Source organism: Pristiophorus japonicus, chromosome 23 (assembly GCF_044704955.1).
Source record: "Pristiophorus japonicus isolate sPriJap1 chromosome 23, sPriJap1.hap1, whole genome shotgun sequence".
NCBI lineage: Eukaryota > Metazoa > Chordata > Chondrichthyes > Pristiophoridae > Pristiophorus > Pristiophorus japonicus.
The window spans coordinates 62976109-63001581 of NC_091999.1; the positions used below are offsets into that span (position 1 = coordinate 62976109).

Below are 25473 nucleotides of genomic sequence, written 5' to 3' on the forward strand. Positions count from 1 at the left end.
CATGAGAACATCAGAAATAGGAGATGAGTCGGCCCTTTGGCCTCTCGAGCCTGCCGCCACTCAATAAGATGATGGCTGCAGCATCTGGGGTGGTTCTCCTTGGAGCAGTGAAGGTGCAGGGCAGGTTTAACAGAGGTGCTCACAATCAGGAAGGCTTTAGATTGAGTCAGGGAACAGAGTGGTTCTGCTCACACAATCAGAGAATGGTTACAGCATGGAAGGCCATTCGGCCCGTCGAACCCTTGCCTACTCCCCTCCCTTTTCCCCCGGCCCTGCAAAATGTTTTTTTTTCAGATACTTATCCAACTTCCTTTTTATTTGAAAGCTGTGATTGAGTCTTCCTCCACCACCCTTTCAGGCCGTGCTTTCCGGATCCTAACCACTCGCTGCATAAAATAGATTTTTTTGATGTCACCTTTGGTTATTTTGCCATTCACCTTAAGTCCGTCTCCTCTGGTTCTCGACCCCTACACCAATGGGAACAGTATCTCTCTATCTACTCTGTCCGGACCCCTCATGATTTTGAACACTTCTAGCAATTCTCCTCTCAACCTTCTCTGCTCCAAGAGGAACAACCCCAGCTTCTCCAGTCAATCCACGGAACTGAAGTCCCTCATCTCGTGAATCATTCTTGTCAATCTTTTCTGCTTCCTCTCTAAGGCCATCACATCCTAATGTGCGGTGCCCAGAATTGGACACAATGCTCCAGTTGAGACCGAACCAGTGTTTTATAAAGGTTCATCATAACCACCTTGCTTTTGTACTCTGTGATGCCCAGGATCCTGTAAGTTTTTTTAACTGCTTTCTCAACCTGTCCTGCCACCTTCAGTGATTTGTCCACATATACCCGCAGGTCTCACTGTTCATGCACCCCCTTTAGGATTGTACCCTTTAATTTACATTGCCTCTCCTTGTTTATTTAATCATGCTTTTCTAATTTTATTTCTTAACTCATTCACGGCCTCATTTTATTTCTTCCTCCGAGCCTCTCAACTTAATTTGGCAGCGTAATGTTGGCGAGTGGTGTTTGATTGCCCTGGGAACCAACAGGAAGAGAGGTCAGAGGCCGGAGGGCCCAGGGAGCAGCGTGTTCTGCACCCAATCGCGGTGCTTGAGGGGTGGATCCTGAGTCAGCCTGTCAGGTGAGTCTCTGTTAAACAATTCATCTTTTAAAGTTAAATCGAGATTTCTTTTGTCAACAAAACAGTTTAACATTTGTCAGTATTTTCTTTCTATTTATGAGTTCCTATTATGAGTTTCAGACATTTTAGTGCCAAGTGGACCTGGTGTTTAAAGGTCATTCATTTCCCTCTTTCCATGTCGCTGTTAGTTAAAGGGACAGAGATTGATTTCCCCGCATTATGCAACTTTAGCAGTTAAAGTAACATCCTTCTTGTTGGTAGTGAGTTACATTCTGTGCTGGGCGAGATGGCTGGTGGCATCAGCCTTTAAAATACTCATCCTCTTGTTCAAATCTCTCCAGGGTCTCGCCCTTCCCTATCTCTGTAACTTCCTCCAGCCCACCAACCCTCTTAATAGTTTGTTTTCTTTGGCACGGAGGAGATTGAGGGGAGACCTTAATGAGGTGTATAAAATTATGAGGGGCCTAGATAGAGTGGAGAGGAAGGATCTATTTCCCTTCGCAGAGGGGTCAGCAACCAGCAGAACTTTTTAGCCAGTACGTAGCAAGCACAACAAGAGAAGAGGAAGTTCTGGACTTAGTATTAGGTACTGAAGCTGGGTAAGCGGAAGGGGTATCGATGGGACAGCATTTTGGTGCTAGTGATCATAATTCAGTTAGATTTAGGGTAGTTATGGAAAAGGACAAAGATAGACTAGGAATAAAAGTTCACAACTGGGGAAAAGCCAATTTTACTAAGCTGATATGTGATTTAGCCAAAGTGGACTGGAAACAGCTACTTGAAATGGTGAGAGATTGGAAAATGTTGGTGTTTTGAGGGACCTTGGTGTCCTTGTACACGAATCACTGAAAGTTAATATGCAGGTACAGCAAGCAATGAAGAAACCAAATGGTATGTCAGCCTTTATTACAAGAGGATTTGAGGATAAGAGTAAACATAAGAACATAAGAAATAGGAACAGGAGTAGGCCGTACGGCCCCTCGAGCCTGCTCCGCCATTCAATAAGATCATGGCTGATCTGATCATGTACTCCGCTCCACTTACCCGCCCACTCCCCATAACCCCTTATTCCCTTATCGTGTAAGAAACTGTCTATTTCTGTCTTAAATTTATTTCATGTCCCAGCTTCCACAGCTCTCTGAGGCAGCGAGTTCCACAGATTTACAACCCTCAGAAGAAATTCCTCCTCATTTTTGCTTTAAATGGGTGGCTCTTATTCTAAGATCATGCCCTCTAGTTCGAGTCTCCCCCATCAGTGGAAACATCCTCTCTCCATCCACCTTGTCAAGCACCCTCATAATCTTATACATTTCGATAAGATCACCTCTCATTCTTCTCAATTTCAATGAGTAGAGGCCCAAACTACTCAACCTTTCCTCATAAGTCAACCCCCTCATCCCCAGAATCAACCTAGTGAACTTTCTCTGAACGGGCTCCGAAGCAAGTAAATCCTTTTGTCAATATGGAAACCAAAACTGCATGCAGTATTCCAGGTGTGGCCTCACTAATACCTTATACAGCTGTAGCAAGACTTCCCTGCTTTTATACTCCATCCCCTTTGCAATAAAGGCCAAGATACCATTGGCCTTCCTGATCACTTGCTGTACCTGCATACTATCCTTTTGTGCTTCATACACAAGTGACCCCAGGTCCCACTGTACTGCAGCATTTTGTAATCTTTCTCCATTTAAATAATAACTTGTTCCCAGACATCTTACTGCAATTATATCGGGCCCTGGTGAGACTACACCTGGAGTATTGTGTACAGTTTGGCTGTTTACCCAAGGAAGGATGTACTTACCATTGAGGATGTTAACGAAGGTTCACCAGACTGAATCCTGGGATGGGGGGATTGTCCTGTGAGCAGAGATTGAGTAGACCAGGCCGATATTCTCTACAGTTTAGAAGAATGAGAGGTGATCTCATTGAAACATAGAAAACTTTTACAGGGCTTGACAGTGTAGCTCAGGGGTGTCAAACATACGGCCCGTGGGCAGGACACGGCCCCCCAAGCCCCTTACTCCGGCCCGCCAAATGTTTTAATTTATACACCCCCACTCCCGATCTTTCGCTTGCTGACTGGAACACAACCTGAATTTGTCGGCCGTCACGGAACAGGAGGAGGGTGGTGGAGGCACGAGGAAGGTCAGTCGGTGTCCACGGGGAGCAATTCTGGGACAACGAGGGCTCTCACACGGACTGTCAATACGCTTTGAGTGAGGCAGTGAGTAGATAAATACCGAGAGAGAGGGGGAGGAGTGTCACTGGAACTCCAGGTGATTTAACAGATGATGGGGGTTAGTGCAGGGTAGGGAGTGAGGGGGTTGTGTTCCTGCACTTCTCCCCCCCTCCTCGGCCCCAGCGAGGCTCTGATTTAAAATTCTCAGCCTCGTGTTAATATCCCTCACCCTCCCCTCCCCTCCCCTCCCCTCCCCTCCCCTCCCCTCCCCTCCCCTCCCCTCCCCTCCCCTCCCCTCCCCTCCCCTCCCCTCCCCTCCCCTCCCCTCCCCTCCCCTCCCCTCCCCTCCCCTCCCCTCCCCATCTCTAACCTCCTCCAGCCCTGCACCCCTCCCTATCTCTCTAAACCTCCTTAGCCCTACAACCCTCCCGATCTCTGTAACCTCCTCCAGCAACGGCCCCTCTCATATCTCTCTAAACCTCCTCCAGCGCCAAAGCCCCAGCCCTACATCCCTCCCTATCTCTCTAAACCTCCTCCAGCCCCTACACACCTCCCTATCTCTGTAACCCCATCCAGCCCCTACACACCTCCCTATCTCTGTAACCCCATCCAGCCCCTACACACCTCCCTATCTCTGTAACCACCTCCAGATCCTACACCCCTCCCTATCTCTGTAACCTCCTCAGCCCTACAACCCTCCCTATCTCTCTAAGCTCCTCCAGCCCTGCATCCCTCCCTATCTCTCTCAACCTCCTCCAGCACCGACACCTCTCATATCTCTCTAAACCTCCTCCAGCCCCAAAGCCCCACCCCTACATCCCTCCCTATCTCTTGAACCTCCTCCTGCCCTACATCCCTCCCTATCTCTAAACCCCCTCCAGCCCCACATCCATCCCTATCTCTAAACCTCCTCCAGCCCCTACACCTGTCCATATCTCTAATCCCATCCAGCCACTATCCACCTCCGTATCTCTGTAACCTCCTCCAGCCCTACACCTCTTGCTAGCTCTCTAACCTCCCCCTGCCCCTACATCCCTCCCTACGTCTGCAACCTCCTCCAGCACGACAACCCTCCCCCTCTGTAACCTCCTCCAGCACTACACATCTTGGTATCTCTCCAACCTACTCCAGCACCTACATACCTCCCTATCTCTAACCTCCTCCAGCACCTACATATCTCCCTATCTCTGTAACCTCCTCCAGCCCGTTCACCCCTCCCTATGTTTGTACTCTCCTCCAATCGCTGCACCCCTCCCGATCTCTGTAACCTCCTCGAGCCCCGAGACCCTTCCTTATCTCTGCAATCTCCTTCAGACCTACACCTCTCCCTATTTCTGTAACCTCTCCAGCCCATACACCCCTCCCTATCTCTAATCTCCTCCATCCCCTACACCTCTCCCTATCTCTGACCTCCTCCAACCTCTACACCCCTCCCTATCTCTGTAACCACCTCCGGACCCTACACCCCTCCCTATCTCTGTAACCTCCTCCGGACCCGATACCCCTCCCTATCTCTGTAACCTCCTCCAGACCCTACACCCCTCCCTATCTCTGTAACTTCCTCCAGACCCTACACCCCTCGCTATCTCTGCAATCTCCTCCAGCCCTACATCCCTCCCCATCTGTAACCTCCAGTGCAACACATCTCCACATCTCTCTAACCTCCTCCAGCCCCTACACCCGTCCCTATCGCTGTAACCTTCAGCACCGACACAGCTCCCGATCTCTGTAACCTCCTCCAGCACTAGACCCCTCCCTATCTCTGTAAGCAACTCCAGCCCCTAAACCCCTCCCTCTGTCTATAACCTCCTCCAGCCCTAAATCCCTCCCTACCTCTAATCTCATCCAGGCCCAACACCCCTCCCTATCTCCGTAACCACCTCCAGTTCCTACAGCCCTACGTATCTATGGAACCTCCTTCAGCCCCTACATCCCTCCCTATCTCTGTAGTCTCCTCCAACCCCTGCACCCTCCCCTATCTGTAACCTCCTCCAGCCCCGACAACCCTTCCGATCTCTGTAAACTCCCCCAGCCCTGACAACCCTCCCTTTATCTGTAACGTCCTCCAGCACTACAAGCCTCCCCCTCTATATCCTCCTCCAGCCCATACACCCCTCCCTATCTCTTTAACCTCCTCCAGGCGCTACACCCTTTGCGATCTCGATAACCTCCTCCTGCCATACCACCCTCCCTCTCTCTATAATGTCCTCCAGCCCCTACAGCCCTCCATATCACTGCAACCTCCAGTCCCTACACCACTCACTATCTCTAACCTCCACCAGACCCTACACCTTTCCCTTTGTTTGTAACCTCGTCCAGCCCTTACACCCCTCTCTTTCTCTGTAATCCCCTCCAGCGCCTACACCCCTCCCTCTCTCTGTAACCTCCTCCAGCCCTAAACCCCTCCCTATCTCTGTAACCTCCAGCCACTACACCCCTCTCTATCTCTGTAACCTCCTCCAGCCCTAAACCCCTCCCTATCTCTAACTTCCTCCAGACCGACACCCCTCGCTATCTCTGTAACTTCCTCCAGCCCCTACATACCTCCCTATCTCACTAACCTCCTCCAGCCCCTGCACCCCTCCCTATCTCTCAAACCTCCTCCAGCCCCTGCACCCCTCCCTATCTCTCACCACCTCCAGCCTTACACCTCTACCTATCTCTGTAACCTCCTTCAGCCGTACACCCCTCCCTATCTCTGCAACATCCTCCAGCCATACACCCCTCCCTATCTCTGCAACATCCTCCAGCCCTACACCCCTCCCTATCTCTGTAACCTCCCCTAGCCCCTACAACCCTCTTTATCTCTAACCTCCTCCAGCCTAAACCCCTCCTTATCTCTGTAACCTCCTCCAGCCCTACACCCCTCCCTATCTCTGTAACCTCCCCTAGCCCCTACAACCCTCCTTATCTCTAACCTCCTCCAGCCTAAACCCCTCCTTATCTCTGTAACCTCCTCCAGCCCCTACATCACTCCCTACCTCTGTAACCTCCAGCCCCTACACCCCTCCCTATCTCTGTAACCTCCTTCAGCACTACACCTCTTCCTATCCGTGTAACCTCCTCCAGCCCCTACACCACTCCCTATCTCTAACCTCCTCGAGCCCCGACAACGTTCCAATCTCTGCAACCACTTCCAGCCCCAACAACCCTCCCTATCCCTTGTAACAACCTCCAGCCCCTACCACCCTCCCTATCTCTAAGCTCCTCCAGCCCTACACTCCTCCATATCCCTCAAACCTCCTTCCGCCCTACACTCCTCCCTATCTCTAACCTCCACCAGCCCCTACACCCATCCCTATCTCTGCAACCTCCTCCAGCCCTGAACCCTTCCCTATCTCTAACTTCCTCCTACCCCTACACCCCTCCCTATCTCTGTAACCTCCTCCAGCCCCTACACCCCTCCATATCTCTGCAACCTCTTCCAGCACCTGCTTATTTCTGTAACCTCCTCCAAACCTACACCCCTCCTTATCTCGAACCGCCTCCAGCCCTGACCCCTTCCCTTTCTCTGTAACCTCCTCCTGCCCCTACACCCCTCCCTATCTCTGTAACCTCCTCCAGACCAGATACCCGTCCCGATCTCTAACCTCCTCCAGCCCCTACACCCGTCCCTATCTCCGTAACCAGCTGAAGTGCCTTACCCTACTCCCAGTGCATGACTCCCCCAGCTGAAGTGCCTTACCCTACTCCCAGTGCATGACTCCCCCAGCTGAAGTGCCTTACCCCATTCCTGTTTCTCGGCACCACCGAGCGCGGGCCCAGGCTCGAGAGACAACACTCCGCACCATCAGCGACACACACACCCGGGCTCGGTCCCAAGCCCCGAATCACAGCCCGCAGGCCCCGTGTTTGCACCTCCACTTCCAGCCCGGGCACACGCTGTTGGGCCAGCCTGGGCTCACGCTATTGGGCCAGCCCGGGCACACGCTGTTGGGCCAGCCTGGGCTCATGCTATTGTGCATCACAAAAGACCCAGAGTCCGGCGTAATACAAACGGTGACAGGGTCCGGCGTAATACAAACGGAGACAGGGTCCGCATAATACAAACGGAGACAGGGTCCGGCGTAACACAAACGGAGATAGGGTCCGGCGTAACACAAACGGAGACAGGGTCCGGCGTAACACAAACGGAGACAGGGTCCGGCGTAACACAAACGGAGACAGGGTGCGGCGTAATACAAACGGAGACAGGGTCCGGCGTAATACAAACAGAGACAAGGCCTAGTTTTACACTGTAAACAAGTATTTAATAATTGAAACAGCGTTTTTGCAATAATAACAAAGTGTGACTCTATCCCCTCTAACAGAAGCCTTTAACACTTTAACAATACCAGAAACATACTCGATGGAATACAAGAGAGACACGATCTACAGTTATAATAATAGAGGTGTGCACTAGAACTGGAACTACAGGGGCAGGTTATTTTCAGGTCTAGTGTAACAATTCCAGAGACAGGGTCCGGAGTAATAACAGCAAATGCATGGCCCACTGTGAGAGTAACAAAGACAGTGTTTGATCCAATAATAACAGAGGCAGACTCTAGTGTAATACTGAACACAATGCTGGATCGAGTGTGATGGTCACACAGGCAGTGTCCAGTGCAACAAAACAAAGATTGGATCTCCTCTAATAGTGTGTGCAAGTCGGGGCCTATTGCTATAACCTCATTCACCCATCCCCCTGTGCTCACTGACCTACATTGGCTCCTGGTTAAGCAACGCCTCGATTTTAAAATTCTAATCTTTGGTTTCAAAACTCTCCCTGGCCTCGCCCCTCCCTATCTCTGTAAACTCTTACAGCCCCACCACCCTCTGAGTTTCTGCACTCCTCTAAATCTGTCCTTGCCCATCCCTGATTTTAATCGCCCCACCATTGGTGGCCGTGTCTTCAGCTGCCGAAGCTCTAAGCTCTTGAATTCCCCCCTAAACCTCCACCTACTCTTTCAAGGTTCTTTTTAAAAACTACCTCTTCGATCAACATTTTGGGAATCTGTCCTGATATCTTTCTCTGTGACTCTGTGTAAAAAATGTTTTCTTATTGATATCGATCGTGTTAAGCACCGTGAGATGTTTCATTGTATTAAAGGCGCTATATTAATGTAAGTTCTGGTTGTTTTCTTGTTGTAACAAATGCTTTACCGAATGTGTGATAACAGAGTCAAGGCCCACTGCAGTATGAATGTGTGGGTCAGTGTAATAACACCGGCACGGTCTAGTGTAACGGGAACAGGGAACAGACCCTGTCAGCCTTGGCTCAGTGGTAGCACTCTCGGCCGAGTGAGGGTTCAATTCCCAATCCAGAGCCCGAGCACATCATCTAGGCCCAGACTCCAGGTGTCAGTACAGAGGGAGTGCTGCACTGTCAGAGGTGCCGTCTTTCAGATGAGACATTAAACCGATGCCCTGCCTAGATTTTAAGTTGGATGTAAAAGATCCCACGGCCACGATTCAGAGGAAGAACAGGCGGAGTTCACCCCGGTGTCCTGGGTAATGTGTATCCCTCAACTTACATCACTGAGAACGGATTGTCTTGTCATCATTACAGGGCTGTTTGTGGGATCCTGCTGTGCACAAATTGGCTGCTGCATTTCCCACATTACATCCCCCCCTCTCGCCCCTTTTTGTCTTGAATTGCCTTCACTGTCATGGAAACTGACAATTGGAACCGGTCAGGATTTGAACGCTATATACAACAGATTCGAGATGTTCTGAGAGTCAGTATCTTTCTCTACTCTGCCCACTCGAGGAGTTAGATGACCAACTTTCTCCTGTGAATATAGAGCTGGAGTATTGGGTCGTGATGTTTTCACTAGTTCATCCTGTTGACTCTAAATATTGAGTCTTGTGGTTTCAGACACCAGATAATCAAGCACAGAACGATAGACTGACTTTTACTGACGTTATTAACAGCACTGCAAACATACAGACAGTATAGTTACTGGATCCAGAGAACAGGGATAATGGAGTGGGTTCCCAGGGCTCCTCTCCCCAGGTGTGTCTAACAAGCTGTGGTTACACTGGCGATATTTATACTGAACTGGTTTGCTACATTCCTGATCTGACCCTGCTCAAACCATAACCACAAGGATATCGGTGCAAGGTTCTGCCTGTGACCACAGGGCTGTGTCACTGTCACACACAGATACTGTTTCCTTGTTTCACATCTCCATACAAACACCATCACTTCACACATCCCCTTTCTACACAATTACAGCCGACATGAGCAAGGACATGAGCCACATTAAACTACACACACATTTCATAATAGCAAAGTTTAAACTGGGATAAATGTTCAGTTATTTTCTGTTCAGGCAAAATGCAGAACAATCCAGCAGCTCACCAGCACCTTAACAGCGTCTCATCGGCCGACAGGCTTTCATTAAGTCGGGGCCGTCTGGGGGAGGGGGGGCCGCCTGGGGGGGAGGGGGGAGAGGGGTCATCTATGGGGGGGGGTGGAGAGTGGAGGAGGGGCGGTCCGGGAGGAGGGGAGGAGGGGCGGTCCGGGAGGAGGGGGGGGAGAGTGGAGGAGGGGCGGTCTGGGAGGAGGGGGGGGGGAGGGGGAGTTCCGGGAGGAACCGGCTGGTGCAGGGTCACAGCCCAGCGGGTAAGTGATTGGCTGGTGGATTGGTAAATCTTTTTCTTTTGCTTTTCAGTCGGAAACCTTTGGCATTGTTGTAAGTCGGATCTGCCAGTAAATATATGTGAACTTTATTATCTAAGGAGAGCCAGTTAATTAAATCAGCGGATTGCTGAGTAGTTGCTGGGTGTATTTCTCTAAGGTTGAGAGTTTAGTTCTACTTGATAGTTGTGAGTGTAACTAGAGGGATGAGAGGACAGCTCAGTCCCGTGGATTACACATCCTGTGGCATGTGGGAAATCCTGGAAGCTTCGCACAGCCGGGACGACCACATGTGCAGGAGGTGTCTCCAGCTGCACCAACTCCAGCTCCACGTTTTGGAGCTTGAGCGGCGGCTGGAGTCACTGCGGTGCATCCATGAGACTGAGAGCTACGGGGATATCACGTTTCTAGAGGTGGTCACCCCACAGCTTAAGAATGTGCAGGCAGATAGGGATTGGGTGACCCCTGGACAGAAGAGGAGGACTAGGCAGGTAGTGCAGGAGTCCCCTGAGTCCATCTCGCTCTCCAACTGGTTCTCTGTTCTGAGTACCGGTGAGGGCGATGGTGGCTCTGGGGAGTACAGCCAGAGCCAAATCCACGGCACCACGGGTGTCTCAGCTGCACGGGGGGGCGAGGGGGGAGGAAAGAAGAATGGAAGATCTATAGTGGTAGGGGATTCAATAGTCAGAGGAACAGAAAGGTGTTTCTGCGGCCACAGACGTGACTCCAGGATGGTATGTTGCCTCCCTGGTTACAGAGTCAAGGATGTCACTGAGCAGCTGCAGGGCATTCTGGGGGGAGAGGGTGAACAGCCGGAGGTTGTGGTCCACATCGGGACCAATGACATGGGTAGAGGAAACTAACAATATTCCGATAGTGGATAGTCGAGGGCCTATAGGGTGGGGGAGGAACTTAACACAATTACAATCACTAAGGAGGTGCTACTCAGTAAGATAATGGGACTGAAGACAGATAAATCCCCTGGACCTGATGGATTACATCCTAGGGTCTTAAGAGAAGTAGCGGCAGGGATTGTGGATGCATTGGTTGTAATTTATCAAAATTCCCTGGATTCTGGGGAGGTCCCAGCAGATTGGAAAATTGCAAATGTAACGCCCTTTTTTAAAAAAAGAAGGCAGACAAAAAGCAGGGAACTATAGAACAGTTAGTCTAACATCTGTGGTTGGAAAATGTTGGAGTCCATTATTAAAATAGCAGTTGTAGGACATTTGGAAAAGCAAAATTTGGTCAGGCAGAGTCAGCATGGATTTATGAAGGGAAGTCATGTTTGACAAATTTGCTGGAGTTCTTTGAGGATGTAACAAACAGGATGGATAAAGGGGAACCAGTGGATGTGGTGTATTTGAATTTCCAGAAGGCATTTGACAAGTGCCACGTAAAAGGTTACTGCACAAGATAAAAGTTCACGGGGTTGGGGGTAATAATTTAGCATGGATAGAGGATTGGCTAATGAACAGAAAACCGAGAGTCGGGATAAATGGTTCAATCTCTGGTTGGCAACCAGTAACTAATGGGGTGCCACAGGGATCAGTGATGGGATCCCAATTATTTACAATCTATATTAACGACTTGGAAGAAACGACCGAGTGTAACGTTGCCAAGTTTGCTGATGATACAAAGATCGGAGGAAAAGCAATGTGTGAGGAGGACACACAAAATCTGCAAAAGGACATAGACAGGCTCAGTGAGTGAGCAAACATTTGTCAGATGGTGTATAATGTTGGAAAGTGTGAGGTCCTGGACTTTGGCAGAAAACAATCGAAGAGCAAGTTATTATTTAAATGGAGAAAGATTGCAAAGTGCCACAGTACAACGGGATCTGGGGTTACTTGTGCATGAAACAAGGATAGTATGCAGGTACAGCAAGTGATCAGGAAGGCCAATGGTATCTTGGCATTTATTGCAAAGGGGATTGAGTATAAAAGCAGGGAAATCTTGCTACAGTTGTACAGGGTATTGGTGAGGCCACACCTGGAACACTGCGTGCAGTTTTGGTTTCCATATTTACGAAAGGATATACTTGCTTTGGAGGCAGTTCAGAAAAGGTTCACTCGGTTGATTCCAGGGATGAGGGGGTTGACTTATGAGGAAAGATTGAGTAGGTTGGGCCACTACTCATTGGAATTCAGAAGAATGAGAGGTGATCTTATTGAAACATATAAGATTATGAGGGTGCTTGACAAGGTGGATGCAGAGAGGATGTTTCCACTGATGGGAGAGACTAGAACTAGAGGGCATTATCTTAGAATAAGGGGCTGCCCATTTAAAACTGAGATGAGAAGGAATTTCTCTGAGGGTTGTAAATCTGTGGAATTCACTGCCTCAGAGAGCTGTGGAAGCTGGGACATTGAATACATTTAAGACAGAAATAGACAGTTTCTTAAATGATAAGGGGATAAGGGATTATGGGGAGCGGACAGGGAAGTGGAACTGAGTCCATGATTGGATCAGCCATGATGGTGTTAAATGGCGGAGTAGGCTCGAGGGGCCGAATGGCCCACTGTTGCTCCTATTTCTGATGTTCTGATGTTCTAACCCATCCAAGATGTCGGCCAGTGACCCCGCTGACCCGGGCCTGTCACCACGGGGTAAACCCGGGGCCTCTGGGCTGTGATTGGGGCCTGAGGCCTACAGCAGGTGTTTGACGTTCACCCGCCCACTCGTGGCTCCAATTCCTGCCCCGCACCGACAGTCGACTGTCTCCTGTCCGACATCATCCGGGCTCCACCAACTGTGGCCGCCGCTGCCCGTCATGCTCAGTGCGGGAGATCCGGGCCCAGCCCCACCCACTGGAGGGGCCACAAGCCCCGCCCCTCGCTCACTCCAATTGGTTCGAGGACCAACCGCCCGCTCGGTCCTCCAGCCCCGCCCCTCGCTCTTATTGGCCCAGAGCTGGCTTTGCCAGTGACACCCATATCCCATGTCCCATGAACAAATAAAAAAACAAGTCAGCTTTGTTTCAAACGCACAGTTGAGTATTTGTTTCTAATTGATGTCCTGTTACCGACTGTTCAATTTTGGAACCTTTTCTCCTTTCTAACTCTGGATTATTTCAGTTCTCATGCCTTCGGTTACTCTCAGGGACAAGTGCCAGTTCCCCATACCTTCCAGAGTCCCTCTCCGAGCTTTGGTATCAAGGGAAGGTGTCAGCAACACACCCGGGATCAATAAACACAAAACCCAGTCTGTTAATCACTTTCAGATACTGGACTTAGCGTGTGCCCCACAGCATCTCTCTCACCTTCGATGTGTGAATGGAGCATCACGCCTACAAACCTGGTTTTAAATTTAAATGCACTCAGCAAATGTACTTAATGAAAGCCTGTCGGCCGATGAGACGCTGTTAAGGTGCTGGTGAGCTGCTGGATTGTTCTGCATTTTGCCTGAACAGAAAATAACTGAACATTTATCCCAGTTATGAAATGTTTTTATAGTTTAATGTGACTCATGTCCTTGCTCATGTCGGCTGTAATTGTGTAGAAAGGGGATGTGTGAAGTGATGGTGTTTGTATGGAGATGTGAAACAAGGAAACGGTATCTGTGTGTGGCAGTGACACAGCCAGTGGTCACAGACAAAACCATTCTCTGGATCCGGTAACTATACTGTCTGTATGTTTGCAGTGCTGTTAATAACATGAGTAAAAGTCAATCTGTTGTCCTGAGCTTGATTATCTGGTGTCTGAAACCACAAGACTCAATATTTAGAGTCAACAGGATGAACTAGTCAATACATCACGACCCAATACTCCAGCTCTATATTCACAGAAGAAAGTTGGTCATCTAACTCCTCAAGTTGGCAGAATAGAGAAAGATACTGACTCTCACAACATCTCGAATCTGTTGTAAATATCTTTCAAATCCTGACTGGTTCCAATTGTCAGTTTCCATTACAGTGAAGGCAATTCAAGACACAAGAGGGGCTGCGAGTACGGGTGAAGGAGGGGTTGGTTGGAGAGTAGGGGTGAAGGAGGGGTTGGGTTGAGGACGGTTGGAAAGTAGGGATGAAGGAGGGGTTGGTGTGAGGGGGGGTTGGAGAATAGGGATGAAGGAGGGGTTGGGGTGAGGAGGGTTGGAGAGTAGCGGTGAGGGGGGTTGGAGAATAGGGGTGAAGGAGGGGTTGGGGTGAGGGGGGTTGGAGAGTAGGGGTGAAGGAGGGGTTGGGGTGAGGGGGTTTTGGGGAGGAGATGTAATGTAGGAAATGCAGCAGCCGATTTGTGCACAGCGGGATCCCACAAACAGCCATGTAATGATGACAAGACAATCCGTTCCCAGTGATGTAAGTTGAGGGATACACATTACCCAGGACACCGGGGTGAACTCCGCCTGTTCTTCCTCTGAATCGTGGCCGTGGGATCTTTTACATCCAACTTAAAATCTCGACAGCGCATAGGTTTAATGTCTCATCTGAAAGACGGCACCTCTGACAGTGCAGCACTCCCTCTGTACTGACACCTGGAGTCTGGGCCTAGATGATGTGCTCGGGCTCTGGATTGGGAATTGAACCCTCACTCGGCCGAGAGTGCTACCACTGAGCCCAGGCTGACAGGGTCTGTTCCCTGTTCCCGTTACACTAGACCGTGCCGGTGTTATTACACTGACCCACACATTCATACTGCAGTGGGCCTTGACTCTCTTATCACACATTCGGCAAAGCATTTGTTACAACAAGAAAACAACCAGAACTTACATTAATATAGCGCCTTTAATGCAATGAAACATCGCACGGTGCTTAACACGATCGATATCAATAAGAAAACATTTTTGACACAGAGCCACAGAGAAAGATATCAGGACAGATTCCCAAAAGGTTGATTGAAGAGGTAGTATTTAAAAAGAACCTTGAAAGAGGAGGTGGAGGTTTAGGGGGGAATTCCAGAGCTTAGAGCTTCAGCAGCTGAAGACACGGCCACCAATGGTGGGGCGATTAAAATCAGGGATGGGCAAGGACAGATTTGGAGGAGTGCAGAAACTCGGAGGGTGGTGGGGCTGTAAGAGTTTACAGAGATAGGGAGGGGCGAGGCCATGGAGAGTTTTGAAACCAAAGATTAGAATTTTAAAATCGAGGCGTTGCTTAACCAGGAGCCAATGTAGGTCAGTGAGCACAGGGGGATGGGTGAATGAGGTTATAGCAATAGGCCCCGACTTGCACACACTATTAGAGGAGACCCAATCTTTGTTTTGTTGCACTAGACACTGCCTGTGTGACCATCACACTCGATCCAGCATTGTGTTCAGTATTACACTATAGTCTGCCTCTGTTATTATTGGATCAAACACTGTCTTTGTTACTCACAGTGGGCCATGCATTTGCTGTTATTACTCCGGACCCTGTCTCTGGAATTGTTACACTAGACATGAAAATAACCTGCCCCTGCAGTTCCAGTTCTAGTGCACACCTCTATTATTATAACTGTAGATCGTGTCTCTGTTGTATTCTATAGAGAATGTTTCTAGTATTGTTAAAGTGTTAAAGGCTTCTGTTCATGTGACACTATCACCTCTTTCAATTATTATTGCCAAAAAGTTCTTTCAATATTAAAGACTTGTTTCTAGTGTAAAACTCGGCCTTGTCAGTTATTAGTGCACCAGACCCTGTCTCTGTTTATATTACACTAGACCCTCTCTTTGTTTATATTACACCGAGCACTGTCTCTGTTTATATTACACCGGGCCCTGTCTCTGTTTATATTACACTGGGCCCTGTCTCTGTTTCTACTGGGTCTTTTGTGCTGGCACAATAGGGTGAGTCCAGGCTGGTCCAATAGTGTGTGCCAGGCCTGGAACCAGAAGGGTGAACACGGGGCCTGCGGGCTGTGAGTCGGGGCCTGGGCCCGAGCCCGGGTGTGTGTGAAGCGGATGGTGCGGAGTGTTGTCACTCCGGCCTGGGTCCGCACTCGAGCTGTGTGACCCCCCCCCCATCCCCGCCCCGGGGTTTATTAACCGAAGGGAACTATTGGTTCTGCACTTTGTGACCGACAGGCGACAAGCCCCGCCCACTGTCTGGCCCCCACACCCAGCCCCCCCCCCCCTCCCCCCCCGAATCATTCCATGCAGGTGGTGCTGAGAAACAGGACTGGGGGAAATATGCACTGGGACTGGCGTAAGGCAATTTGGCTGGTGGGGGCATATATTGGGACTGGGCAAGGCACTTCGGCTGGGGGAGGCACTTTGGCTGGGGGAGGCATATATTGGGACTGGGCAAGGCAATTTGGCTGGGGGTGGCATATATTGGGACTGGGCAAGGCACTTTGGCTGGGGGAGGCATATATTGGGACTGGGCAAGGCACTTTGGCTGGAGGAGTGCATTTAAAGAGATGGAACCCTGTGAGGTGGAGCAAACATTGCAGCGTTTGGGAATGACATGGATTCATTCAGGCCGGGCAGCGGGGATTATTTCAGGGAATAACAGTGGAGCTGTTTTTGTTTAAACAGATGAAACCCTGTCATTGTGGAACAACCACGCTTCTCGTGTCCTGGTCAAGTACGTGTGCAATAAGTGTCGTCATCTGGAGGAGCTCGATCTCCGGGTTTCGGAGCTTGAGCAGCAGCGAGTGTCACTGCATCCGCGAGGCTGAGAGCTACGTGGATAGCACCTTTCAGGGGGTCGTCACCTCGCAGCATAAGAGTGTGCAGGCAGAGAGGGAATGGGTGACTGCCCAGACAGACATGGAGGACCAGGCAGGTAGTGCAGGACACCTCTCAGTGCATCTCACTCTCTGTACTGGTGGTTCCTCAGGGAGTACAGCCAGAGCCAAGTCCAAGGCATCATGGGTGGCTCAACTGTATGGAACGGGGTAAGGGCAAGGTCAGGTAGGCAATAGTGAAAGGGGTTTCAATAGTTACAGGAACAGACAGGCCTTTCTGCGGCTACCGACATAACTCCAGGATGGTCGGTTGTCTTCCTGGTGCCAGGGTCAAGGATATCATTGAGAGACTGCAGGACATTCTGAGGGATGAGGGTGAACAGACAGATTCCTGAGGGACTGGGGACTGTACAAGCCGGATAAGGTCACACCTCAACAGGGCCCCGACCATTATCCTCCCGGGGTTTGCGAATGCTGTTGGGGAGGGTTTAAACTTGCTTGGCAGGGGGATGGGAACCTGAGCGTAGATTCAGGAGGGAGAGATGTAAAGCTTGGAAATGGGAGCAGAAAATTCGTAAATGAGTTTGGAAGTCAGAGGAAACAAAGGCTAGAAAATCGACAACAAAGGAGTTTGGCCGTGCTTAATGGTATATACTTCAATGCAAGAAGTCTAGGGGATAAGGCAGATAAGCTGAGGTGTTGTTACAGCAGTGAGGAGGGATGAGATGTTGGAAGGATCATCAAATGAGGCCATATGTGTTGAACTGATGAACAAAAGCGGGGCAATCACAATGTTGGGAGTGTACTATAAACAGTCAGAGGGAGATAGAAAAGCAAATATGGAGGAAGGTTTCTGAGAAGTCCAAAACCAATAGGGCAGCAATAGTCGGGGATTTCAACGACCACAGAATCATAGACATTTACAGCACAGAAGGAGGCCATTCGGCCCACTGTGTCTGTACCGGTCGAAAAAGAGCTATCCAGCCTAATCCCACTTTCCAGCTCTTGCTCCACAGCCTTGTGGGTTATGACACTTCCAGTGCATATCCAAGTATGTTTCAAATGTGGTGAGGGTTTCTGCCTCTACCACCCTTTCAGGCAGTGAGTTCCAGACCCCCACCACCCTCTGGGTGAAAAGTTTCTGCTCAACTCCCCTCTAATCCTTCTACCAATTACTTTAAATCTGTGCCCCCTGGTTATTGACCTCTCTGCGAAGGGAAATAGGTCAGTTCAGAGAAGGTTCACAAGGTTGATTCCTGAGATGAAGGGGATGTCATATGAAGATAGGTTGAGCCTGTACTCATTGGAGTTTAGAAGACTGAGAGGTGATATTGAAATGTATAAGATGCTGAGGGGGCTTGACAGGGTAGATGCAGAGAGGATGTTTCCCCTCGTGAGGGAAACTAGAACTAGGGTGCATAGTTTCAGAATAAGGGGTTGTCCATTTAAAATGGAAATGAGGAAGAATTTCTCTCCCAGAGGGTCGTGAATCTTTGGAATTCTCTGCCCCAGAGAACTGTGGAGGCTGGGTCATTGAACATATTTAAGGTGGAGATAGACAGATTTTTGATAGATAAAGAAGTCAACGGTTTATGCGAGAGGGCAGGGAAGTGGAGTTGGGACCAAGATCAGATCAGCCATGATCTTATTGAATGGTGGAGTGGGCTCGAGGGGTCCGATGGCCTATTCCTATTTATTTCTCCTTATGTTCTTATGTCCTTCCTATCCACTCCATAATTTTGTAAGCAATTCTATCCTCAGCCTCTATTCCAAAGAAAATAACACCACCCCATCTAAAATTCTTCAGCTAAAATTCTTCAGTCCAGGCAACATCCTTGTAAATCTCATCTGTGCCCTCTCCAGTGCAAAGACGTATTTCCTGCACTGTGGTGACCAGAACTGTGCGAATACTCTAGCTGTGGTCTAACTAGTGTTTTACACAGTCCTAGCATAACCTCCAGAGTCTGGAACTTACTGCCTGAAAGTCGAGGCAGAAACCCTCAGCGCATTTACCGAAGTACTTGTATATGCACTGGAAGTGCCGTAACCTACAGGGCTATGAACTAAGAGCTGGAAAGTGGGATTAGGCTGGATAGCTCTTTTTCAGACACACGAGGCCAAATGGCTTCCTTCTGTGTTGTAAACTGCTATGATTCCATGTCACCAATCCCCTCCTGTCTGATATAAACCCACCCCACAGTCACTGACACCAATCCCCTCCTGTCTGATATAAACCCACCCCACAGTCACTGACACCAATCCCCTCCTGTCTGATATAAACCAACCAACATCATAGGCAGTCCCTTGGAGTCGAGGATGACTTGCTTCCACATTACAAATGAGGTCTCAGATGTCTGTTAAGTCCAATGCGTGAGCTACAGTCTCTGTCGCAGGTTGGACAGATGGTGGTTGAAAGTACGTTGGTTGAAGTGCCGGTTTGTTGAAGTGCTTGGGTTGTCGTGTGCTCCTCCCGCCGTAAGCACTTGGTCTCCGCTTGCTCCAGGTGGAGAGACTCGAAGTGTTCGACGCCCTCACGGATTATTCTTTGAGCGATCTTGTGCCAGAGATTCCCAGGTGTCAGTCGGGATGTTGAACTTCAAGCAGGCCTTGAAGGTGTCCTTGAAGCGTTTCCGCTGCCCCCTGGGGCTCGCTTGCCATGTTGAAGCTCCAAGTAGAGTGCTTGCTTTGGGAGTCTCGTATCGGGCATGTGGACGATGTGTCCCATCCATCGTAGCTGATCGAGCGAGGTCAATGCTTCAATGCTGAGGATGTTGGTCTGTGAGAGAACAGACGTTGGTGTGTCTATCCTGCCAATGGATTTGCAGGATCTTCCGGAGGCAGCGTTGATGTTATTTCTCCAGTGCTTTGATGTGCCTGCTGTACATAGTCCATGTCTGAGAAGCGTGTCTGAGAGCAGGTATCACTACTGCTCGGTAGACCATGAGCTTTGTGCCGGTTTTACAGTTCTGGTCTTCAAACACTCTATGCCTTAGGTGACCAAGGGCTGTGCTGACACACAGAAGGTGGTGTTGGACCTAGTCATTGATATGTGCCCTTGTTGACAGCAGGCTCCCGAGGTATGAAAAATGGACCATTTTGCCAAAGGCCTCATCATGGATTTTGATCATCCAGGGTGGGGTGGGGGTGAAGGACAGTGCTGTGTGGTGGGGATAGGTTGATGGAGCACCTTTCTTTTCCGGAGATGTTTAGTGTAAGGCCTATACTCTCAGACACTACGGTGAACGTGTTGACTATGGTTTGGAGCTCGTCCTCTGAGTGAGCGCAGACACAAGCATCATCTGCATATTGTAATTCGATGACAGAGGATGGCACGACCTTGGATCTGGTCTGAAGGTGATGGAGGTTGAACAGTTTCCCATTTATTCTGTAGATTATCTCCACTCCAGCAGGAAGCTTACTGACGGTGAGATGTAGCAATGCAGCAAGGAAGATGGAGAAGAGCGTGGTTGCAGTGACACAGCCTTGCTTCACCCCGGTCCTTACATGAATTGGGTCTGTGGTGGATCCATTGCTCAGGATCACAGCTTGCATGTTATCACCAAGCAAGTGGAGGATGGTGACACATTTTTGAGGACAGCCGAATTTGAAAAGTACACCCCATAATCCCTCACGGTTGACAGTGTCAAAGGCCTTGGTCAGGTCAAAGAAGGTTGACCCATCCCCACAGTCACTGACACCAATCTCCTCCCATGTGATATAAACCAATCCTTGTCACTGACACCAAGTGGACTGGGAAAATATGTTCAAGGGTAAGACTGTAGAAATGCAGTGGCAAACATATAAGGAGACACTTCATAATCTCAGCAGAGAAACAAAGATGCTAAGAGAAGGATGAACCATCCCTGGCGAAGTAAGGAAGTAAAGGATGGTATCAAATTGGAAAAAAAAGCATACAATGTTGCGAAGGACAGTGGAAGGCCAGAGGATTGAGAAATGTTTAGAAACCAGCGAAGGAGGACTAATAATAAGAAAGACAGAGATGATAGCATACGAGATCAAACTAGTAAGAAATATAAAAAGACAGTAAGAGCTTCTACAGGTATGTAAAAAAGAAACGAGTAGCTAAATTAAACGTTGGTCCATTAGAAGATGAGACTGGAGAATCAATTATGGGAAACACGGAAATGGAAGAGACTTGGAACAGATATTTTCTATCGGTCTTCACAGTAGACACTAAAAACATCCCAATAGTTGTTAAAGGAGTTATTGTGGGGGGTGGGGACCTTAAAAGAATCACTATCACTGGAGATAAAGTAGGAAGCAAACTAATGGGATTAAAGGTGGACAAGTCTCCTGGACCTGATGACATGCATCCCAGGGTCTTAAAAGAAGTGGCTGCAGAGATAGTGGATGCACTGGTTGTAATCTACCAAAATTCCCTGAGTTCTGGAGAGGTCCCAGTGGACTGGAAAACTGCAAATGTAACATCCCTATTTAAGAAAGGCGGGAGACAGAAAGCAGGAAACTAAAGACCAGTTAGCCTACCATCTGTCAATGGGAAAATACTGGAGTCCATCATTTAGGAAGTAGTAGCAGGACATTTAGAAAATCATATTGCAGTCAAGCAGAGTCAGCATGGTTTTATGAAAGCGAAATCATGTTTGACAAATTTTCTGGAGTTGTTTCAAGATGTAATGAGCAGAGTGGATAAAGGACAACCCGTTGATGATGTATATTTGGATTTCCAGAAAGTATTCGATAAGGTTACTGCACAGGCTAAGAGCTCACGGGGTTGTCGGTCATATATCAGCATGGATCGAGGATTGGGTAACACACAAAACAGAGTCGGGATAAATGGGTCATTTTCAGGTTGGCAAACTGTAACTAGTGGGGTGCCGCAGGGATCAGTGCTGGGGCCTCAACTATTTACAATTGATATTAATGACTTGGATGAAGGGACCGAGTGTAACGCAACCAAATTTGCTGATGATACAAAGATAGGTGGGAAAGCAAGTTGTGAGGAGTACGCAAAGAATCTACAAAGGGATATAGACAGGCTCAGTGAGTGGGCAAAAATCTGGCAGATGGACGACAATGTGGTAAAATGTCAGGTTATCTCCTTTTGGTAGGAAAAATAACAAAGCAAATTATTATTTAAATGGATGATTACAAAATACTGTTACACAGAGGGATCTGCGGGTTCTTGTACATGAAACTCAAAAAGTTAGTATACAGGTACAGCAAGTAATCAGGAAGGCAAATGGAATTCTGGCCTTTATTGCAAGGGGACGGAGTATAAAAGTCGAAGTCCTGCTACAACTGGACAGGTTATTGGTAAGACCACAGCTGGAGTACTGCACACAGTTTTGGTCTGGACTTGTCTCCATTCCCGTGCTGAGGGGATTTCTACACCAGACAGGAGAGGAACCAGGGAGTGAACCTGAAGCTACCTTCTGTGGATGTGTTCCGTTCAACACTCCATGCTTCCCCTCCCTCCCATTTCTCCCCTCCCATTTCTCCCCTCCCCTGAAGGTACTGACTCTGGCTGGGTTCAGTTCTACATTCACTGCTTCCCCTCCCCTGAAGGTGCTGACTCTGGCTGGGTTCAGTTCTACACTCATTGGTTCCCCTCCCCTGAAGGTACTGACTCTGGCTGGGTTCAGTTTTACAGCGACATTGACCTATTTTGGTCAGAGACACACCTGCTCGGCCCGACGCAAGGTTTCGTGACATTTAACATTGCATCTAAAACATGGTGTTGACAGTGCATTGATACAACTTTGCTCGAATTGTGTGGTTTGTACTACTCAACCACAATGTCTGACATTTACAGAGAAGTGCACATCTCGCAGTCTCAGCCGACTGTGGTTTACATTCTTGTAGCCAAACATCCTGTCCCATGTGATTTCTTGGAACGGTGTATGCGATGTACTTTATTATTACAGCTCCATCCTCCTGTTGCTGGGGCAACCGGGTTTGCTTCTGACCGACTTTGACTATTGCCAGCGTCTTTCGACAGTGAGATTCTAAAATCCTACTTCATCGACAATCACTGGTTGCCCTCTGGCCCTCCCCTTAAGGTGCTGACTCTGGCTTTGTTCAGTTCTACACTCACTGGTTCCCCTCCCCTGAAGGTACTGAATCTGACTGGGTTCAGTTATGCACTCACTGGTTCCCCTCTCTCTCCTCCCCTGTAGGTGTAGACTTTGGCTGGGTTCAGTTGTGCATTCACTGGTTCCCCTCCCCTGAAGGTACTGACTCTGGCTGGGTTCAGTTCTACACTCACTGGTTCCCCTCCCCTGAAGGTGCTGACTCTGGCTGGGTTCAGTTCTACACTCACTGGTTCCCCTCCCCTGAAGGTACTGACTCTGGCTGGGTTCAGTTCTACACTCACTGGTTCCCCTCCCCTGAAGGTACTGACTCTGGCTGGGTTCAGTTCTACACTCACTGGTTCCCCTCCCCTGAAGGTACTGACTCTGGCTGGGTTCAGTTCTACACTCACTGGTTCCCCTCCCCTGAAGGTACTGACTCTGGCTGGGTTCAGTTCTACACTCACTGGTTCCCCTCCCCTGAAGGTACTGACTCTGGCTGGGTTCAGTTCTACACTCACTGGTTCCCCTCCCCTGAAGGTGCTGACTCTGGCTGGAACAAGTTCTACACTCACTGGTTCCCTCCCCTGAAGGTGCTGACTCTGTCTGGGTTCAGTTCTACACTCACTGGATCCCCTCCCTCTCCTCCCCTAAAGGTGTCGACTCTGGCTGGAACAAATTCTACAATCACTGATCTCCTCCCCTTAAGGTGCTGAATGTGGCTGGAATCTGTTCCAAACTCACTGGCTCCCCTCTCATCCAATGCAGATGCTGAATCTGTCTGGTTTCAGTTCTGCACTCACTGGTTAACATAAGAAATAGGAGGAGGTGTAGCCCATCTGGCCCCTCGAGCCTGCTCCTCCATTTAATACCATCATCGCTGATCTGATCATGGACTCAGGTCCGCTCCCCATAACCACTTATTCCCTTATCGTTTATAAATCTGTCTATTTATGTCTTAAATTTATTAAATGTCCCGGATTGCACAGCTCTCTGAGGCAGTGAATTCCACAGATCCACAACTCTCCAAGAAGAAATTTCTTCTTTTAAGTGGGCGGCTCCTTATTCTAAGATTATTCCCTGTAGTTCTCGTCTCCCCATTATCAGTGGAAATTCCTCTCTGCATCCACCTTGTCAAGCCCCCTCATAATCTTACACATTTCGTTAAGATCACCCCTTATACTTCTGAATTCCAATGAGTAGAGGCCCCACCCCAACCTTTTCTCATAAGTCAACCCCCTCATAGAAACATAGAAACATAGAAAATAGGTGCAGGAGTAGGCCATTCGGCCCTTCGAGCCTTCACTGCCATTCAATGAGTTGATGGCTGAACATGCAACTTCTGTACCCCATTCCTGCTTTCTCGCTATACCCCTTGATCCCCCTAGTAGTAAGGACGACATCTAACTCCTTTTTGAATATATTTAGTGAATTGGCCTCAACAACTTTCTGTGGCAGGGAATTCCACAGGTTCACTACTCTCTGGGTGAAGAAGTCTCTCCTCATCTCGGTCCTAAATGGCTTATTCCTTATCCCCAGACTGTGACCCCTGGTTCTGGACTTCCCCAACATTAATAAGAACATAAGAACATAAGAATTATAAAAACATAAGAATTAGGAACAGGAGCAGGCCATCTAGGCTCTCGAGCCTGCTCCGCCACTCAGCAAGATCAAGGCTGATCTGGCCGTGGACTCAGCTCCACTTACCCGCCCGCTCCCCATAACCCTTAATTCCCTTATTGGTTAAAAATCTATCTATCTGTGATTTGAATATATTCAATGAGCTAGCCTCAGCTGCTTCCTTGGGCAGAGAATTCCACAGTTTCACAAACCTCTGGGAGAAGAAATTCCTTCTCAACTTGGTTTTAAATTGGCTCCCCCATATTTTGAGGCTGTGCCCCCAAGTTCGAGTCTCCCCGACAAGTGGAAACAACCTCTCTCTGTCCTGTCTATCTCATCCCTGGAATTAACCTTGTGACAATTCTCTGAACTGCCTCCAAAGCAAGTATATTCTTTCATAAATATGGAAACCAAAACTGCACACACTATTCCAGGTGTGGCCTCACCAATACCCTGTATAGCTGTAGCAAGACTTCCCTGCTTTTATACTCCATCCCATTTGGAATAAAGGCCAAGATTCCATTTGCCTTCCTGATCACTTACTGCACCTGCATACTATCCTTTTGTGTTTCATGCACAAGTACCCTCAGGTCTTGCTGTACTGCAGCACTTTGCAATCTTTCAACATTTAAACAATAACTTGCTGTTTAATTTTTTTCTGCCAAAGTGCCTGACCTCACACTTTCCAAAATTATACTCCATCTGCCAAATTTATGCTCACTCACTCAGCCTGCCAATGTCCTTTTGCAGGTTTTGTGTCCCTGCCTCACACATTGCTTTTCCTCCCATCATTGTATCATCAGCAAACTTGGCTTCGTTACACTCGGTCCCTTCTTCCAAGTCATTAATATGGATTGTGAATAGTTGGAGTCTCAGCACTGATCCCTGCGACACCCCACTAGTTACTGATTGTCAACCCAAGAAACAACCATTCATCCTGACTCTCTGTTTTCTGTCAGTCAGCCAATCCTCCATCCATGCTGATATATTACCCCCAAACCAGTGAACTTTTATCCCCTCTCTCTTCCCCCCGCCTCCCCTGAAGGTACTGACTCTGGCTGGGTTCAGTTCTACACTCACTGGATCCCCCCCCCTGAAGGTGTTGACTCTGGCTGGTTTCAGTTCTACACTCACTGGTTCCCCTCCCCTGAAGCTACTGACTCTGGCTGGGGTCAGTTCTACACTCACTGGTTCCCCTCCCCTGAAGGTACTGACTCTGGCTGGGTTCAGTTCTACACTCACTGGTTCCCCTCCC

At 48.9% G+C, this 25473-nt stretch overlaps 1 protein-coding gene and 1 long non-coding RNA gene across 3 annotated transcripts in view; both read left to right on the top strand.

Annotated features, from left to right (window-relative positions):
• Positions 1–25473, top strand: part of LOC139235389 (zinc finger protein 551-like) — a 35615-nt gene that overhangs the window by 1504 nt on the left and 8638 nt on the right. The gene's annotated exons all lie outside the window — the stretch shown is intronic.
• LOC139235390 (uncharacterized) overlaps positions 655–25473 on the top strand; it is a 54165-nt gene continuing 29346 nt past the window's right edge. For both annotated transcript variants that reach the window (XR_011588474.1, XR_011588475.1), the window contains exon 1: positions 655–1142. This is a non-coding gene — a long non-coding RNA (uncharacterized lncRNA). The remainder of the gene's footprint in view (positions 1143–25473) is intronic.